We start from the raw sequence: 21,775 nt of genomic DNA on the forward strand, positions 1-21,775 counted from the left end.
ACCCGGTTTGTCTCTCATGATTTATCTGGACACCAGATTTGCAAAATGCAATTTTCAAAACCACAAAAGAAAAAACGAAAAAATAAAAGAGGAAAACAAAAAGTTGAGCTCTTCTTTGTCGGTAAAAGAATACATAGATGTGATTTTAGCTTCTTTTTTTTTTTTTATTTTACACAATTTAGTGTTTTTAAAAAAAAAAATCCGTTTTGTTTTTCTGTTCTTTTTATTATTATTTTTTCCACGGCTTCTTTTTACTCTTTTTTTTAATCTTTTTTTTTCCTTTCTTTTTCATCTCACATCTTTTTTTTTTTTCAACGTTTTTTTTTCCTCTAAAAGAAACTTAATTTGTCCTCCCTCTTTTGGAAACCAATTCAATTTGGCCAAAGAATTGGACATGTTGGATCTTTTCCCCTTATTCTTTATTCTTTTTTCTTTTACTTTGCTGTAATTTTCTTAAATGAATTATTTTTGAAAATTTTCACATATAAAAAAAAATGTCAAACTATTTACAATAATAAAAAAAATATATTGATAGACACTGATAGACTTCTATCGGTCGACTTCTATCATTCTCATTCAAATAAGATTCAGATTTTGTTATTTTGTGTAAATATTTTTCCTAATTTTTTTATTTTTTGAAATTTTCCCTTTTTTGTTTATGTTGAACTATCAGTAATTGGGTAATACTTGAATGTATCTTGGGGTGTATCCATCTCTATGCTTCCTCCTCCCATCACTCTCACCAAAAAAATAATAATAAATAAATAAGAATAGTTTATCCCATGTTACATTATGATTGTTGGGATTGGTGCCCTAAATTTCATAGGGTCTTGTAGTTTATAATTAAATTTACAAATATTTTTTTAATAAAATATAAGATGTTTTATTTGACATTTTATTAGCGTGAAACCCACAAACCCATAAACTAACATCCAATATTATCTTCTATAGCTTAAACATGTATGTAGAGACATACAGGTAGATCATAGATAAGTGATAACCTAAATGGTATGTACTAGATGGATAAGGTTTGATACCTTATCTTGGTGACACTACGAATACAACCCGCTTTGTAGATGTTACAATTGCTGTAAAGTGCTACAAATCATCTTATCTTGATCATTCATGTGATGACATGTGAGTGGGGTATTCTATACGAAGGAGTTTGTATAAAACTAGGCCACAAAATGACTAGTCATTATCTAACACCGTTTATGTAGAGACTTACATTTCACCAAGATGACTATAAGTGACATGACCTGAATCCTGAGTGAGTTGTGAACTCCTATCTATGAGGACGGTTCTTTGGTTTGTACGGGTGAGAGTTGCCAAATCGCCAACTCAACAAGCTTACCATTTTGGGGATTCGTCTTATTAAAGAGCTAGAAACACAGCTACACAAGATAGAATTCACTAATTCCCCGAGGTCGGGGTAAGTAGATAAATTGCTCTCTTGAGGGCTGATTCCGGGGCTTGAATAATGTGGCGCCACACTCTCTCCTGACGTTTAATCGTAGTTGGACTATGACTTATTGTTCATTAGAGGGATCATGCTACTTAAAGAGTTAGATGTAACTACATGGACAAGACGGTAATTTTGGCCTAGTAGTACTTACGAGCAATTTGTAAAGGGTCATTGCATTGTTGACTGATTATATCCAATGGACACAAAAATATATTTGTAGTGCGAATAGTGCAGTTGTTGGTCTTTAGTGGAGTGCTCGATAATTAATGGATGTTGAATATATCAATTCAAGTATCATTTGAACTTCAAGCTACAGGTATGAGGTCTCATCTGTAGCTCAACAGGATTAAATGAGAAACAATTTTGGATTAATTTGAATTGTTCAGATTAATCGAGGGAATTAATTATATGTGATATAATTGATTTAATTTAATTATATATGATGTAGTTACTATAATGTATTTGATACATTATAATATAAAATTTATTTGAGAGGAATAAATATTTGAATATGATTCAAATATTAATTATATGAATTGGATTCATATAATTAAATTTAATATAAATGAGATTTATATTAAAAGTCATTGGTGAGAGAATTGAAACTATAGGTTATATTGTATTTGATACAATACAGAAACTATATGTTACATGTTATATATGATATAACATATAATTACGTATATAAGTTCAACTATAGGTTACATTTAGCTACAAACGAAATGATCCTAATTCGTTCATGTGGAGACATGAGGAGTGGGGGTGTCCTTATGCAAAAGGGTTTGTACAAGATCGGACCATGAAACTAGTCACTCTTACTTTATAACGTTGTTTACTGTTTAAGACTAACTATTTCAATGTGATGACCAAGGTAACTTCACCTTAATCCTGAGCTAACTATGAACTCACGTTTGTTCAAGATTATCCTTTGATCTACAAACGGTGAGAGTTAACCAACGTCTCTACTAAGCCTCCCATTTGGGGATAAGACTGGATGAATAGCTAGGGACATAGTCATGCAAGATGGAATTCACTCCTACCCGATTAGAGATAGTAAAGAGGTTGTTCCCTTTAAGAGTTGATTCTAGGTCTTGAACAAGAGGTATCACCCTCTCATTGGCCTAAGAGGGATTCAATTTGTTGATTGGATCACAAATTAATTTTTCATTAGCGGATCAGTGGGACTTAAGGAACAAGATGTAATTTTGGGGTAAAATATAGATTCGACATAGTCGTTATTACGAACAACCTGTGAAGGGTTAACTTACTAATCATGGTTATATCGAGTGGACATAATATATCTATAGTGAGAGGAGTTCAGCTATAGTTTTTAGTGGAATCACCCATTAGTTAACGAATGGGGATTAGTTCGGTCTAATGAGTTTAGTCGATTAATCTCAAATCGTTGGAGCCCATGATCTGTAGGTCCGTGAAATCTCCCTACTAGCTCATAAATGGATTAGCTCTAGAATAGCGTGATAAGTTAATTTAAAACGTTCAAATTAGAATTAAACGGAATTGAAAAAATAATATTTAAATATGATTTAAATATTTGAAGATGGAATTGTGTAAAAAATAATTTAATATTTGATATTAAATTAATTGGAATTATTTAAATTATTTATTAATTTTATTAAGAAGTAAAATTAATAATATTTTCAATTTTATAAAATAAAATTGATTTGTGAAATCAATTTATTAAAAATTGAAATAGAAAGAAAACAACAAAATGGAAAATAAGCATTTTCCATTACTTCTTCAAGTAGCTCACTAACAACCCACCATCTTCAAGCTTTAATTACTCCAAGCATGAGCTGCATCTCATGTAGCTAATCTCTTTGCATGATAGTCTGCAATATATTGAAGATATTGGAGTAATTTTGAGGGAAGACAACCGATAGAATTTTAGTTGAAAATTCGTGTGAATAAGGTGTTCTTCCTTTGGGTTCCTGTTGTGAGTTTGTCTCCAAATTTCCTTGATTTCAGCTTATTTTGAGTCCTACAACTCAATTTAGAGCACCAAAAGAATAGTAGGGAAGATCTTGGGGTGGTCCACAACAAGATTCAGAGGAGATTTGTTGCTGGAATTCAAGTTTTGAGGAAGTTCTACAAATGTATGTCATGAAACCCATTTACTTCTACTGAAGTATGCTTTCTTTTCTGCCAAAATCAATGAATTAGAGTGCTTATGGATCTTGGTAGCTTCTGCTGCGTACTAGTTCGTTCCAACAATTTATAATTGTTATAATTTACTAAGTATGTCATTGATTGCAATTGAATGGTTTTAATTTATTTCATTTTTTTTTATATAAAAGTTATAGTTGAATTAAATTGAAAATTAAAACCAACAATTCAGAATTGCATGCAAACCTTAGGTTAAAATCATTTTTTTAAAAAATAGTTTTAAAACACGATCCACATAGACCTAAGTTCACTTTTCCAATAAGATTAGAAATTAAGTATAGTTTTTTAATCGGTTTAATAGGAATAAATTGATTCTTAATTAAAAGATTAAATTTGTAACAAATGTATCTATAAGGACTTTTTGTCTAAGGTTAGTTTTGCGTAGGCTAGGGTATTTAAGTTGACGAAAATGTAATACCCTCTACATGGGAAGTTACCTAGGTGAATTAGATAGATTTGTTACAAGCATGCAATGGTTGATTAAAGTTTATTAAAGTGTTTAATAAACATTAATCAAAATTGTTTAACTATCCAATGTAAGTGTTACTTTTGAGCAAGGTAAACAAACACTTAGTTAAAAATCAATAGCCATATTTTTCTAAGTTAAATAACCCTAGGTATAACACTTAGTGAGAGGAAAATAGGGTATATGATACTTCATTTTACCTTTTCATGTTTCTCCCTAGAGGTTTACATCATGAGATATATACTCAACCTCGAGGCATTTTTGCTTGTATCCCCCCTATGGATGGTGTTTGTATATATCAGTATCAAGGTGAATAGAGAGAGTGTTTATAGTAAGTAGGAGTGGGACGTGTGTCAACATATCCCACGGTCTCTCTCATTAGTTAGTAGTAAAGTTTCATTCTCGACCTCGGGGCACCTTTGCTTGTGTCCCTTTATGAATGGCATTTACATAATTCTTTACCTCAAACTCCATAAATGGATAGGATTACTTTAGTTTTTGCCCCATTTAGTTTTTCCCTATGGCTAACTCATTGGGTGGAACTCTATAATCTAAAATGAGGGATTACACCTATAAGAAATGTTAAGCGAGTTTAACAATTTCTGGACTGAACAATGGTGACTGAGAGTTATAGTAACAAAAAGTTGTTCTGTCCATTGGTTGAGATAATGAAAGGGCACTTGATCACCCTACCGTGGCTTTTGTCCCGTTTCACTGAAACATCATTGCAAAATAGATATCATTAAGGGTGCATTAGAGTATTTTGCTAAATTTAATTGGTTTTTTCCAAAATGAGTTAATGCATGGATTACTAATATAAATAATTTGTGTGGTTTTCAGCAATTTATTGATTATGACTTCCGCCAAACTTAATTTGCTCGCCGTCGACAAACTTACGGGCGAAAATTATACAACATGGAGAAACACAATACTAATTATCGATGACCTCTGTTTTGTCTTTATTGAGGATTGTCCTCCTATTCCTACTTCAAATTCTGCTCGAAATGTTCGAGAAGTATACGAGCGATGGACACAGACAAATGAGAACACCCAAGCGTATATCTTGGTAAGCCTTTCAAAAGTCTTAGCCAAGAAACACGAGCCCATGATCATTGCCCGTCAGATCATGGAGTCCCTACAGGGGATGTTCGGACAACCGTTTGCACAACTCAGGCACGACGCTCTTAAAAACATCTTCAATGCCCGTATGCAAGAATAGACATCTGTTAGAAAACATGTTCTCAACATGATGGTCCACTTCAATGTGGCAGAGATGAATGAGTCTGTCATTGATGAAGCCAGTCAGGTTGCTTCATTTTGGAATCTTTACCTGAAAGTTTCCTAGAGTTCCATAACAATGTTGTTATGAACAAGTTGACTACAACCTGACCACCTTGCTCTACGAGCTTCAAACTTTTCAATCATTGATGAAAATAAAGGAACAAAAGGGAGAGACAAATGTTGCCTCATCCTCAAAGAAGTTCTACAGAGGATCGTCCTCTGGAACTAAGTCTGTGCCTTATTCTTCCGGCACCAAAAAGTGGAAGAAAAATAAAGGTAGAAATGGGAAAGCTACCCACCAGCTGTTGTCTAGAAGGGCAAGAAGGCTAAGGCTGCAAAGGGAATCCGTTTCCATTGCAACTATGAAGGACATTGGAAGAGGAAATGTCCTAAATAATTGACAGAAAAGAAAAAGGTCAAGCAAGGTAAATATGATTTACTTGTATTGGAGACCCGTTTAATGGAGAATGATGAGTACCTGATTCAAACGCCACTAACCATGTTTGTTCTTCATTTCGGGGAATCAGTTCCTAGCGACAATTGGAAGCTGAAGAGATGACGATGCGTGTTGGAACTGGGCACGTCGTCTCAGCTATGGCAGTGGGTGGTGTCAGACTCTGCTTACAGAAATCTTATATTTTAGTAAATAATGTATATGTGGTTTCAGGTTTGAAAAGAAACCTGATTTTTGTAAAATGTCTTTTTGAACAATGGAACTCTCTTAACTTTCAAGTGAATAAAGTGTTTATTTACAAGAATTGAGTATTAATTTGTTGTGCTAATCTTGAAGATAATTTGTATGTACTAAGACCGTTAGCAACTAAAACCCTTCTTAACATTGAAATGTTTAAAACTGCGGTAACTCAAAATAAAATACTTAAAATTTCTCTTAAAGAAAATGACCATATTTGGCACCTAAGGTTAAGATACATCAATCTCAATATGATTGAGAGATTGATCAAGAATGGACTTCTAAGCGAGTTAGAAGAAAATTCTTTACCGGTGAATGAGTCATGCCTTGAAGACAAAATGACTAAAAGATCTTTTACTGAAAAAAGTCTAGGGCCAAAAAACCCTTAGTACAAGCACTATGTCAGTTGACCTACGTTTTGTTGGCAATGAGATGAGAATCAATTTTGGATTAATTTGAATTGTTCAAATTAATTGAGAGAATTAATTATTATTATTGTTATTGTTATATATATATATATATATATATATATAATGTAATTTAAATTAATTTAATTGTGAAATCAAGGGAGCGAAATAACTTCCCTCCCCTATTATCTCTCAACCCACGTATTATGTGGATGGTTGGATTAGGGATATCTTCTTCGTTTTGACAGAGGGAGGATCAGAGAACTGCTTTGAAAAAAAACAAAACAAAACAGAACCCAGTTTCCCAATCATTCTTCTCCTTTCTCAATTCCCCTCTTTTTCCAAAAACTAAGAGCCCACAAACACATTGGATTCTCATCCCAGAGAATACAGGAGATTCTGAGTGGTGGTGACCATTTGGAGATCATCTTGTTTGTGACCTTTTCTTCTAGAGAAAAAACATGAAGAAAAGACTCTTCAAAGGTAAGGGTTTCTAGAAACCCTAATCTTCTCTTTTCTCTATTGTTTTTTTCAATGCTATAATTTTAAGTTTTGTTGCATAATTCTGTATTGATTCTGTAAAAAATATGGGTTCTGTAGGATTGAGATTTGGATCCGATCCCCGTTTTTGCTCAAGAAACTTCACTGGTTCCTTCAATGATAGGACAATTTGATGGGATGCACAACGATAAGTACTCTCTAGGATGTACCTAAGTATTTTTCTTGATAATTTGCTCCGGAGTAACTTTCACTCCTCCTGAAAACCATGTATAGGGATGCACCGGAAGGTTTGAACAAGTTTTATCCTCTCATTGACGCATATAGGGATGGCACTATAAACTCTGAACAACCTCATTATTTTATCACCTTCTCGATGCATAGGGGTTTTTTAACTTTTTATTTTATGTTAGGTAAATTCATAAACTTTCAATTTAGCACATGATAAATTCTTTGAACTTTCAACATGACTTGTTTTTATTGTTTTCAATTTGTTTTATGGGCGCTTTCACATATGATGAATAGGGCGAACAAAATTTGATTTTCAAAAACTCAAGATTATTAAGGTTATTGGTTTTTGGGTTTTTTTTTTTTTTTAATTAATTAATCTTATAAACATCTCTTTCACCTCTAAATTCTTTACTTTGTCATCTACTTTTTACCATTGTTTCAAAAAACCAAGTCAAGTTTTGAAAAGTAAAAAAAATAATTTTTAAAAACTTGTTTTTGTTTTTATAATTTTCCTAAGAATTTAACTATCTTATTTAAGTAAAATGTAAATCATTGCGAGAAATTAAAGAGAAAATATACTTTTTAAACTTTTCTTAAAAAAGTTACAACCTGGGACCTAAATCATCCATATGTGATTTTATTAAGAACTACACTTTATGATTTCTCACTTCACGTGCTAACCAGTGATCAAATCCTCCATATTCATTCTCTCCCCTTTTCAAGCCAAAACGATTAGTGTCGATACTGTTCGTTTCCATTTCTTCCTATTCCCATCAGGATTTTCAAGTCATGACCGTGGTAAATCGCTTATGTTAAACCTTCTTATTTTCATATCAACACTAATTGTTACCTTAGGCCCATCATAAATTCAAGATAAATTCTTATAAATAGAAAAAAATCTAAAAAATATTCACACTAAAAATATTTTATTTTTTTTTAACTTTTTACTATAAAGTATATATATATATATATATAAAAAGACCCTTAAATTCAATGCAGGTGAATATGGGTGGTATTTATACTCTTCACCAATAGATTCAATTCATGTGGCTAATAGCAAATTGTTAATATAACTCTCGCACTCGACTTCTATCTATATGATAAATTGATAAAAGTTTATTAGTCGATCAAAGTCTACATATTAGGGATGGATTGATATTTGATATTTCAAAAGAATAAAAATAATGATAGAAAGAAGTTAAGTATTGAAATCTATGTGTATCACTAATAGCTTAATTAAATTCTATATCATTGACATTCTTACCGTTGTAGGTTGTTGAAGAAAAAACTCCTAAAAGGTATTGGACAACCTAAGGTCGTAGTGGAAAATGACCTTATTGATAATTTGAGGCCAAGGAGACAATTGAAACCAACAAAGAAGATTTTGGAGAATGCAATATGGGATCAAAAGAAAGAAATAAAATATATAATGTGTCTTCAAACGAGTCAACAAGACAATCTCTAAACGACTATTCAAGACATTCTCCAATGTTGAATCCAATGGACTGTTTGGGAGGTTGAAACATAATCAAAATTAATGGGAATCGGAAGGGTGTTGAAATGAGTGAAGGATCAAGGGTGGAACAAAAATGGAATCGTGAAGTATGAAAACGGTGAAAAAGAGGGTTGAGTTGAAAACTATTGAAATCGGAATGAGTTTGGTATTATAAATCAGACCTAAAACGCTCGATCCAAACATGGACTTTGGATTACATTACACTACATACTCATTCCATCAAGAACTCTCCAAACAATTCCTAAGATGTCTCAAGACTACTACATGTTTTTGTAATACTTAGACATTTTAATACTTAAAACGTTGCGAAACTTAGATCTCTGACCTTTTAATGCTTATACATTGTAATATGATAGAAATCTATCAATGATAAACTATATAATCATCTCATATCTCTCTATTTTTTTATTTCATATTAAATATATTGTGTTTGTTTATTTATTATTTTGAAAGATGCGTAAAATAAATGCTTAGAAATTTAAAAGTCGTGAAAATTTTAATTTTTATGCAAAATGCATAACACTTAAGAGTGTGTTTGAAATACAATTTCAAGTGTTTAATTTAAACAATAAATCATTTTAATCCATTTTTATCAAATGTGTTTAAATAAAAATTAGTTTTTTGAAAAACAATTTTTTATCAAATCAATCCAAACGAACCCTTAAACCACGAAGTTGCTTGCAGAGTTTTGGAAGTTGATTCTGAGAGAGTTAAAAGTGATTTTTAAAGAATTTTTTTTTTCTTCTTTGAAAAATATTACAATAAGATGGATTTCAACACCAGTTGAATGCAAAACCAATTTTTTCAAATAATACCATCGTTTTTTTTCAATTAAAGATATTTTTCTCGACGCTTAACCATTAAGATAGAGCAAACAAATGTAACATTTTAAACAATTATAAACTCTAAAAAAAATATAAATATATTATAAATATCATAGAAATAGATGTCCAATGCGTAGTGTCCTAAAAATCAAGTATCATTTTTTCATGTTGTCCATGTGCCTTATAATAACTCATGCTCAGTGTTCATGTAAGTCCACATTCTATTTTCTACTTTGCCTATAAATAGTGACATTTGGTGGATCTTAAAATTATGTACATTGGTGAGAATTAAAAAAAAATCATTTATTTCCTATTTCCACAAAATCATATTTTCTTTTTCTATTATTTCTATTTCCATAAAATTATAATTTTATTTATTTTTAATTTAATTATTTTTTTATTATTATATTTATATATATTATTTTTCTCCATATCCGTTGTGCTCCTCAATTTCACAACACGTTATTAGCACGAGCTCCTGTTGCTTCCATTGCTGAAGGTATGTCCTAAAGGTAGCTCGGTTTTTTTCCTCTTTATTATAATTATAAATTAGATGTTATTTTACATATTTAGTACATATTAAATTTCTAATATAAATACAATATTTTGTGATAATGTTGTCATGAAAAATCTTACAAAATTAGAATTCGCAACCCTTGACATTAATGATAACAATTATTTGTCATGGGTATTTAATGCTGAAATTCACCTGGATGCTATGGACTTAGGAGAAACAATTAAAAAATGAAATAAGACATCCAACTAGGACAAAGCAAAAGCTATGATTTTTCTTCGTCATCATCTTTACGAGGGATTAAAAATGGAGGGTACAATATTTTAAATCAATAAGTGATTACAATTCTGCATTATTTAAAATCAGTTCAAAATTGTTGTTATGCAGAGAAAAAATTATTGATGCTGATATGTTAGAGAAGACATTTTCTACATTTCATGTCTCGAATATACTCCTGCAGCAGCAATATTGAGAGAAAGGTTTTAAAGAGTATTCTAAATTAATTTCATGGCTTCTCGTGGCCGAACAAAATAATGAGTTATTGATGAAAAATCATGAATCTCAACCAACTAGGACGACACAATTCTCTTAAGTGAATCCTGTGAATTTTAATAATAATCATGGTCGAGGTCGTGGTCGCGGTCGAGGTTGTAATTGTGGCAGAGGAAGAAATAATTATTTCTTTTTGTGGTGGTCGTTTTAATCATTCAAATTTCAAAAGAACCACACAAAATAATGATCACGAACGAAAAACTCCACAAGATAAGAGTTTAAAAAGTTATGATGTAACACCCCAAATTTTGTTAGTAACGAATTTCAGTAATTTCCTTTAACTGAGGATGTTTTTGGAATTTTAGACTTTTAAGTGTAATTGCTGGAATTTAATTAATTAAAGTTGGAAATTTATGTTTGAAATTAATGTGAAATTAATTTTATATTTTTAAGGGGGTTAACTAAACTCTTTTCGAATTTTATTTTATTTTATTAATAATTTATTTATTTATTCTTTCTCTCTCCCTCTCTCAGTTCACACGTGTAGACCCCATCCCCCATTTTTCGATTTCACGCAAACAGTGACCCCAACCTCTCTGTCGTCGCAACCCCCACCTCCTTACCCGAAGACCCCCCCCTCGATTTTTAGCTATCTTTTGCAGTTGGATCCTTAGAGCGTCGTACGTCTTCCATCGAGCTTGTCGTCGAGCCCACCTCACTCGCCGAGACCCTCATGTGCCCAGCTGCACGTCGTGCCGTTTGTCCCAGCCCGAGAGTCGAGTCGTCGCCTTGTCGGTTCGCTAGCAGCCTCACGCCTTACACCTTCCGTCGAAGCCAACGACACTCGCCTAAAGCCGCCGTCTGTCGGGCTGTCTTCCAGTCGTCCACCACGCCTAACAAAATTTCCCGCCGACGAAGACAAATCTGAAACACCATCTCCAGCCGCACGCCGCCCCTCTCGTTCCGCCGTTGTCGTTCGCCGTTCGTTCACCCCTTCGCCGTGCCTCTGCCGTCAGTTGAGTGTTTTGGTAAGATTTTCACATTTTGGGAGAATTTCGTAGATTAAATTGTTGCTCTTTTTACTTTTGGTTAATACCCATCACGTTTAGGGCTAGGTTGAAGTTTTGAGAGATTTCTGAGGCGCTGTCCAGCATCGTGGAAGGGAAATTTTGATGATTTTTAGGACCGTTACCTTGAGTTGCTGTATTATTTTGGTTGCCTGATTAGTTGTGGATTTTGACATCGAAGTAAGTAATCTTATTATTGGAACTTCCCTAGTGCTCGACAATGATAATTATGATTTATTGAGGATTATTAGTTAGCATGATATTTATGTCTGCCTTCATTGACTGAGGTTTGAAAGGACTGGAGCCAGATATTGATAAATATGATTTACTGAGGATATATTGATAGTTTGATGTTTATGTATGCCTTACTGATATCAGGGTTTAAAAGACTAGTTGCGCATTAAGATGTTTGAATACTAGTATGATTTTTGTATATTATTGTTACTGGGGATCTTCCTGAACCTGCGGATGATGAGATGCATACGTATGTTGTAGAGCTATGATGAAGAAATTTATATGTGTGTTATAGAACTATGATGATGAAATGTATATATATGTTATGAGACTAGGATGACGAGAGGTATATGTATGTTATAGAATCATGATGATGAGATGTATATATAAGATATAGAACCATGTTGTGATACTCGTGATGTTGAGATTGTGACAGTGTCCTCACTGATTAGTTAGATGCCCACCAGTTTGTGTTTCCTTCGGGATTCATCAGTTTGTGTTTCCTTCGAGATTCACCAGTATTGTATTTCCTTCCGGATTCACCAGTTTGTGTTTCCTTCGGGATTCACCAGATATTGTGTTTCCTTCAGTATTCACCAGTTTGTGTTTCCTTCGGGATTCACTAGTTTTTGTTTCATTCGGGATTCACCAGAGGTAGTGTGCATATTTAGCTACAATAGGATAGAAATTAGTTTTTCATGTATGTATGTGTCTCATGAGGACTATGATAGTTTATATCTTCCACCAAAGGTAGGCATCTAGAGGACATAAATGCCTAACCTGACTCCAGTAGTGGGGTTACTTACTGAGTATTTTATACTCATTCTTTCTCATGTTGTTGTTTCAGGTAATGGTAGAGATGCACTGGCGATTAACAAGCGGAATCCGTGATCGAGCCACTATGACCCGTTCTATGCTTCCACTCATGATATTTAGATTCATTTTCATGTTTTTCAACTTTCAGTTTTGATGTTTGAAACTTACTACTAAAATTTGTTTTCAGACCTATTTATTATCATTTATGATTTATGGGTACCCTATCGTCTGTTTTAATATTTGAATTTAATGAATGTCTTTTGAAATTGCTTTATTTATTTAGCATTTAATTCTTTATAAAAGGGTGTCGTTTTAAGTTCTATGCATGCATGTGTTTAGTAACGGCCTAACTTGAGTCCTAGGGGGTTAGGTCGTTACATATAAAAATAAATACTTCCGACGCGGAATGACTGGACATTGGTAACGTATTTGTCGTACGTCAAAACACCTAGTTGACATCTATTAAACCTCCCTAAAGAAAAAAGGAAAATATGTGGAAGAAAATTTTGCATACCAGGATAATAATATATTTGACTCATCCCATATGACAATTTTGGATGTGGTGGACTTATTTGAATCTTCTGAAGAGAAGATTGGCGCAGTTGATGAAACATCAAGTGTTTCTTTTGATTTTGAGAATATCTATACTTAATGTTGTTGTTTTCTTTTATCTATCTTCATGTTTTTTTAGTAACTTTTGTATATTTTAATTGTTGTTTTTCTTATAGTAATTATTTTTTTAAAATGAAGAAACATGGATTATTTTCATATATTGGGTGTTTCAAAAATGAGTAAAGAAGATCTATATCTGGCAGATAGTGCAACTACATACAATACTTACAAATAAAAAAAATATTTTTTTCCAAATTGAAAATGCTAAAAGCAAAAATAAATACAATATTAAGTTATGCAAACTTGATCGAAGGTTTTGGAAAAGAAAATATTATTTTTCCTAGAGGAACAAAATTTACAATTGACAATGCATTGTTCTCTAGTCAATGAAAGAGAAATCTTCTAAGTTTTAAAGATATACGTTGCAATAGTTATCATATTGAGACTGATAGTAAGAATAATGTGGAATATCTATATATTATCTCTATTGTCTCAAATGAAAAATGTATATTGGAAAAATTGTCTATTTTATCTTCTAGATCGTGTTATACTTATATACGAGTAATTGAAATATATGCAACAATGAACCTAAAGTTCATGAATCCAGATATATTTTACTATTTGGCATGACCAATTGTGTCATCCAGGATCTATAATGATGAGGAGAATTATTGAGAATTTAAATGGACACCCATTGAAGAACCAATCAGTCTATATATGTGGACCTATTAACCCACCAAGTGGACCATTTAGATATTTTATGGTATTAATAGATGCATCTAGTAGATGGTCACACATGTGATTATTATCAAGTTGAAATATTGCATTTACAAGATTACTTGCTCAAATAATTAAGTTAAGAGCACAATTTCTTGATTATACAATGAAGACCATCGTCTTGATAATGCTAGCAAATTTACATCTCAAGTTTTTTATAATTATTGTATGTCAATTGGGATAAGTGTTGAGCATTCTATAGCTCATGTTCATACACAAAATGATTTAGCATAATCATTTACAAAATGTTTGCAATTAATTACAAGACCATTATTTATGAGGGCTAAGCTTCCTTAATCTGTACGGGGACATGCTATTTCGCATGTAACGTTACTTGTACGCATTAGGCCAATAGCTTATCATAAGTACTCGCCATTACAATTGGCTTATGGTCATGAGCCAAATATTTTTTATTTGAGAATTTATGGGTGTGCAATATATGTTCCAATTGCTCCACCACAATGCACTGAGATAGGTCCTCAAAGGAGATTAGAAATATATGTTGGATATGATTCCCATCAATTATTAAATATCTCGAACCCCTGACGATTTGTTGATTGTCATTTTAATGAGACAAATTTTCCAACATTGGGGGAGGAATTAAGAAATTTGAAAAAGAAATTACATAGATTACATCATTATTGTCTCATTTAGATCCTCGTACAGATCAATGTGAACTTGAAGTACAAAAAATAGCAAATCAATTACCAGATGCATTTATAGATGCAAGAAAGTAACTAAGTCACATATACTAGCTACAAATGGTCCATAAAAAATTGATATCCCAACACAACAAGTTATCACCAATGAGTCTGGAACACGCTAGAAATGTGCAGACCAGTGGGTTTCAAAGATAAAAATCCTAGAAAACGAAAAATAATTAATAGTAAAAAAGACTCGGTTGAGAATGTAAGTACCCATGAAGAAATCCTCGACATGACTAGTGAGGATGGTGAAATATCTAGAGAAAATCATGAGATTTCGATAATCTATATCATGATAGGAAAAAGATGGAATCAAACTAATGTAATTATTGACAACATTTTTGCATATAATGTTGCTTTTGATATTATATCTAAAAATGAGGATCTTTAACCAAAATTTATTGAAGAATGTTGACATAGAAAAAATTGGCTTCAAGTGGAAATAAGCAATCAAGTCAGAATTAAACTCACTTTCAAAACAAAGGTTTTTTTATTAGTAGTCTGAACACTAAGAGGTGTCAAACCTATGGGATATAAATGAATATTTGTGAGAAAAAGAAATGAAAATAATGAGCTCACAAGATACAAAGCAAGACTAGTTGCACAAGGTTTTTCACAAATACCTAGTATTGATTATGAAGAGACATATTCTCCAATGGTGGATACAATTACGCTAAGATATTTAATTGACTTGAATGTGCATGAAAGTCTGATATGCATCTTATGAATGTAGTCATAGCATATTTATATGGATCTCTTGATAATGATATTTATAATAGAATTCCAAAATAATTTAAGGTATCTAAACTATATACATCAAATTCTCAGGAATGGTATTCAATAAAGTTACAGAGATCACTATATGGATTGAAACAATCAGGACGGATGTGGTATTATCGCCTGAGTAGATATTTATTGAAAGAAGGATATCAAAATAATTCAATATGTCCGTATGTTTTTATAAAGAAATCACAATAAGGATTTGCTATTATAATTGCATATGTTGATGACTTAAATATAATTGGAACTCTTGAAGAGCTTTCAAAGGAAATAGAATATCTTAAGAAAAAAATTTGAGATGAAATGTCTCAAAAAAATAAAATTTTGTCTTGGTTTGTAAATTAAGCATTTAGCAGATGGAATATTTATTCATTAGTCAACTTATACAAGAAAATTTTGTAACGATTTTATATGGACAAAGCACATCCATTAAATATTCCGATGGAAGTCCATTCATTGGATATAAAGAAAGATATATTTCGACCTCAAGAAGATAATGAAGAACTTTTTGGTCCTGAAGTATCATATCTTAGTGCAATTTGTGCACTTATGTATCTTGCTAATAATACAAGACCAGATATTGCATTTTCAGTAAATTTATTAACTAGATATAATTCTCTTCCTACAAAAAGACATTGGAACGAAATTAAGCATATACTCCGTTATCTCCGAGGAGTTGATATGAGTTTGTTTTATTCAAATAAATAAAAGTTTGATCTAGTTGGTTATGCAGATTCTGGATATTTATCTGATTCACACAAAGTTAGATCTCAAACAGGTTATCTGTTCACATGTAGAGGAACTGCTATATCATGGTGATTAGTGAAACAGACCATAACGACCACTTCTTCAAATCATGTTGAAATTCTTGCAATTCACGAGGCTAGTCAATAATGTGTATGTCTAAGGTCAATGACTCAATACCTTCGTGAAACGTGTGGCTTGTATTCTAATAAAACTCTTCCAACAATATCATACGAAAACAACACAACTTGCATAGCCCAAATCAAGGGAGGATATATTAAAGGAGATAGAACAAAACATACACCGAAACGTTTTATACTCATGATCTTGAAGAAAATGATGACATTACTGTACAACAAATTTATTCGAAAGATAACCTGGCAGACTTATTTACAAAGGCATTACCAACCACAACTTTTGAAAAATTAGTGCACAATATTGGAATGTGGCGACTCAGAGATCTTAAGTGATGTTTTCGTGAGAGGGAGTAAATATATTGTATTCTTTTAGGAGTATGTATTATACGAAATATGTATCGTTTTTCCTTTACTAGGTTTTTTTTTCCATTGAGTTTTTCCTAGTAAGGTTTTAACGGAGCATATTTCATACATATATATATATATATATTTATGGACATCTAAGGGAGAGTATTATAAATATCATAAAAATATATGTCCAATGCTTGATGTCCTAAAAGGCATGTGTCTTTTTTCAGATTGTTCATGTGTCTTGTAATAATTTATGCTTGGTGTCCATGTAAATCTACATACTAACTTGCCACTTTATCTATAAATAGTGACGGTAGATCTTAAAATTATGCACATTGGTGGGAATAAAAAGAAATTTTCATATATTTCCTATTTCTATAAAATCATATTTTCTTTTTCTATTATTCCTATTTCCATAAAATTATAATTTTAGTTATTTTTAATTCAATTATTTATAAGGCTAGTTATATTTTATTATTTTATTATTACTATATATATATATTCTACATATCCATTGTGCTCCTCAATTTCACAACAAAATGTTAATAATAGGTTTATTTTCGTTATTATATATTAATAAAGTAATTTAATATTTATTTACCAAACATATAATCAACGTGTTGAGGTCTAAAGTTGAAATTTATAAACATTAATTTGCTTCCCATTACAACTAATGGTTATAAAAGCATAATTGTCAATAGTTATCTTACTAGTCGTAACAATTCTAGACTAAGCCTTAGATTTGTGAGGACATGCATGCAACACTAAACAGAAGATGAATTTGGTTCACTCCACATGGTAAAGCGATAGACATGTGGGTTTAATATTGAAAACATTCTAATTTAGAACATTAAAATGATTGAATCAAAATAATAATTTAGATAATACACCTGTCAATGTTTAGAATGGAATCCACCTATGGTGGGTGATCTTCCAGACAAATCAGTGTTAGACAATGTCTTCAAGCATGAGTAGTAAGTTCGTGCACCACAAAGTTGCCTTTTCGATTAACATAGGAAAAACCATGAATTGTCCAGCTTCGATGTAGATCTTGCAAGCAGTTCACAAAATATTGGCTCCCATCACCATAACGTGAAGATCCGTTTAGAAATTTTCCCAGTGTTTAAATTGAATCACCATATTACCATTGACATCTTTGTGTTTCTTAACACAATTCATTGTCGTAATTAGTCTTATAACGAATTGTTACCTTGAAATACTTCACATACTACTTATTGGTGTGGTATATACTTGCATTTTAGGCACCCAAGTCCAACATGCATTCTCGTATTACTATCGGTGTGGCATATACTTGCATTTTTTGTATTACTATTGGGATGAGTTAGACATCCCAAATCCGATCTTTATTTGGAGCAAGGGTCGGGCTTAGGAAGATTTGGCTTCCTATAGAATTGAATAGTAAACACTTTTCAATCCATGGTTACCACTTCTTATTTCCTCTGTCTTTTTAATTGTAATTATAATAATATATATCTTTTAAAATACTAATTCTCTCTCTTTTTCTCTGGAGTTTTTATAAATATAATAATTATGATATTAGTTTTTTTTTTAATATTCATTATCTCCTTCTGAAAATGTTTTGAAATCTTAGTAAAATTAATAAGTTTTATTTTGAACTAGCCATATTTAAAAAAATATATATTTATTGGCTTTTCTACTCGATACAAATGATAATAAAATTATTTGTCATTTTTTTCAATTTTTTATTTGAATAATATAAATAATCAACATGGATCGATTACATTAGGGTATAACCTCTAAAAAGGATAGCTTTGTTTTTAACTCAGTTATCCAACAAAAAAAAATATCATTTGTTTGTTTTCTTAGTTAGTTAAATTAAAATATCAAACTACTTACCTAAAGTCAGTAATATAAACAATATTTAATTTTAGATTAGGCATTTAAAAAAATTCTACCCAATAAATCTTGTTTAAATTAGTCCTTTTATTTACATATTTAAATTAGCCAACCTAATATATATATATATATATATTTATTTATTTATTGAACTTAACTACATTAAAGTAATTAAAATAAATTATTAAGATAACAAAATTAAATTAATATGACATCTAACCATAGATTAAATACAATGAAATATTACATGTAACTAACAAAATTCTAAATTTGTTAAAATGCGCTACAAACACAAATTTCTTAAATTCAGACTTTCCAAATTTGTAGTTCAAAAACCTTTTTTCTTAAAATTCAAGTTATTTAAACTCTCGTTGCAGATTTGATATTTACAAATTTTGGATTTCAAATGATATATCAAATACCTCTTAAATTTTGGAAAACGACACCAATTGTTGGTGTCAATATAGAATCCTTACATTTAGATTCACGAACCTTTGCCACATTAATGCGATTACTATAGATTATAATAATTTCCAGCTTAGTGTAATTAAATCGAGAAATGTGTTTTGTTAGTTGTGTAGCTGAAGGGCCTCAACTCAAGTAGTGAGGTGGCAAATGAACCAAAAATGGTCGGCAGGTGGTGTTGGTCACGTGCGCTACAGAAAATATAAATAAATAAAGGACTTTAAAACAAAAAGGCAACTCGTGTCAAGTTCTCATTGGTCCATCGTTTGAAATTCGTCGTTGGATTCTGTGGCGGGTGGCTGTGGCAGAGATCCCTATGGAAGTGACTATTGGAGGCCACATACATACTACATACATTCAATCCCAAAAGCCTTTTTTTTTTCTTTTTTTCTTTTGGAAAAAATAATAATTAAAAAAACATATTAATTTATACTAAAAAATTTTGATGGTGGTATCCATCAAAATTAAGAACTAATAATCTTTTATCTGATTACTCCGACTTTCGATGAATTCATCGATTCACATCTTTTCCCTTGATTTAAATTTTTTTTCATGTGAGGCTTACCATTGTTTTAATTAAATTAATCATTTAATTAATACATCAATTTTTACGTATGTTTAGTCTTCTTCAAATATTGAAATGACATAATAAACGGTTAAAATTGATGCATGGATGATTTACAAAAGAATTTTAGTCGAAAATTCAATTTAATTTGTTTATGAAAGTTTAGGATATAATCGATAAAATTATAAGTCTCCCACAATATGTTGTCCAAATTGAATGTAATTAAATGTATAACTCGACACACTCACGAAAATTCAAGGTTTTAACTCGAAATTTAAAAAAAAGAGATAGTTGAATTCCAAAGTAATTGTTTTTGGTCAAGGATGCATTGTATTTGTATGCTTCCAATAAAAAAAGCTTGTGGTTAGCCTGAATCGAGAGTTGTGTTGGGTGCATCCATTGTTACTAAATTGATATTTTCGAGTGAAATAATCATGCATATCGTTGAGTTAAATGTGGGGTTAAAATAAAATAGAGTCGTTTGAGATTTTAACTAACTCAAATGTAGATAAATATCAGTTAACTAATAGTTGTATTAATTTAAACTCCAAACATTCATTATTAACCTATACCTTATTTCAAATTTTATTGAGTTAATATCGTGATAAACTTATAATTAAGTGAGGGTTAGTTTAATATGTTAATGACAAATGTATAAAAGATAAAGGGTAAAATGGTCAGACAAAGTAGCTAGAATGTAGAAGATATTTGATCTGCTACATATGCTACTTTATTTTAACTAGTGTTCACTTATTTTTTGTATTGCCTTCATGCTGTGTCATATGTCAAATCAACCCAAAGTTAATGAACAATGTCATGTCCTTTCATCATTAGCTAACCATATAAAATTATCACATTGGACTAAAATTAATGAAAATTGTGAAATAGTATTATTATTATTAAAAAAAACATTTTCTCAAAGAAAAATCAATTCATATAGTCTAAAAAGCCAAGATAATGAAAATATAGGGGACTAATTGGTAAGTAGACATAAATGTAACAATGTTCACTAATAAATGTAACAATGTTCACTAATTTTATCTCTCATACACCTAAATCATTTCATTACTAAATTCAATTAGGGTTGTCTAATATATATGTCATGCCATCATTTAATGAACAAAGCTAACATACTACATAAAAACACCTTCCAAATTTCATAAATATCATTAAAAAATTTAAAAGCACACCAACTAAGGTACCATGTAAAGTTTTTGTTATTTTTAAAATTAAGCCTATAAACACTATTGTCACCTCTAAATTTTTTAATTTGTTATTACTTTTTATACCAATATTTTCACAAACAAAGCTAAATTTTAAAAACTTAAAAAAATAGTTTTTATAAAGGAAAATTATTTCAAATGGTAAAACTATTGAAAATATTTATAAGATTTAGCAAAATTTTAGAACTATCAATGATAGACGCTGATAAACTTCTATCAGAGTCTATCAATGTCACTGATAGATACTAATAGAAGTCTATCAGTGTCTATCAGCGTCTACCATTGATAGTTCTAAAATTTTGCTATATTTCGTAAATATTTTGGTTTATTTTTCTATATTTAATAATAACCCTTTTAAAAATGTCATTTTTAAAAATTGGCTAAGAATTCAATACTTTATATTTAAAAATGATGCAACTAAGTAAAAAAAAAAATTAAAAGACAGATTGCAAAAATCACCCTTAAAGTATGGTGGTAGTTGTAATTATACCTTAAACTTTCATATTAAAAAAATTTAGCCCTCAAATTTATATAAATGTTAAAGTTAGGTTTAAATTAGATACTTAAATTTATATAATTGTATAAATTGTAATATTTTTATAAGTTTGAGAGTTTAATTTTATCATTTATGGATCCAATTTCTACCATATTGTATGATTGAGAGTCCAATTTTTAGTTTAGAGGTCTAATTTTTAGAATTAAAAATTTAAAAGTGTGATTGTAATTACCATCATATTTGACGAGTGGTTTTTACAATTTGCCTAAAATTTTAAAAGAAAATAAAATAAAATTTGAAAAAACTAAAAAATGAAAACGATGGTGCGCTTGTCACACGCTTTCCCCGCTCCTTCCC

General features: G+C 30.8%; 1 long non-coding RNA gene across 1 annotated transcript; it reads left to right on the forward strand.

Moving 5' to 3' along the window:
• The first annotated feature begins 11,116 nt into the window (after positions 1 to 11,116).
• LOC120086467 lies at positions 11,117 to 12,905 on the forward strand. Its single transcript, XR_005484229.1, has 3 exons — positions 11,117 to 11,597; positions 11,679 to 11,816; positions 12,718 to 12,905. It is a non-coding gene; the product is annotated as an uncharacterized LOC120086467 (long non-coding RNA).
• The last annotated feature ends 8,870 nt before the right edge of the window (positions 12,906 to 21,775 follow it).

The sequence above is a fragment of the Benincasa hispida genome, chromosome 9 (assembly GCF_009727055.1).
Source record: "Benincasa hispida cultivar B227 chromosome 9, ASM972705v1, whole genome shotgun sequence".
In the NCBI taxonomy this organism is placed as follows: domain Eukaryota; kingdom Viridiplantae; phylum Streptophyta; class Magnoliopsida; order Cucurbitales; family Cucurbitaceae; genus Benincasa; species Benincasa hispida.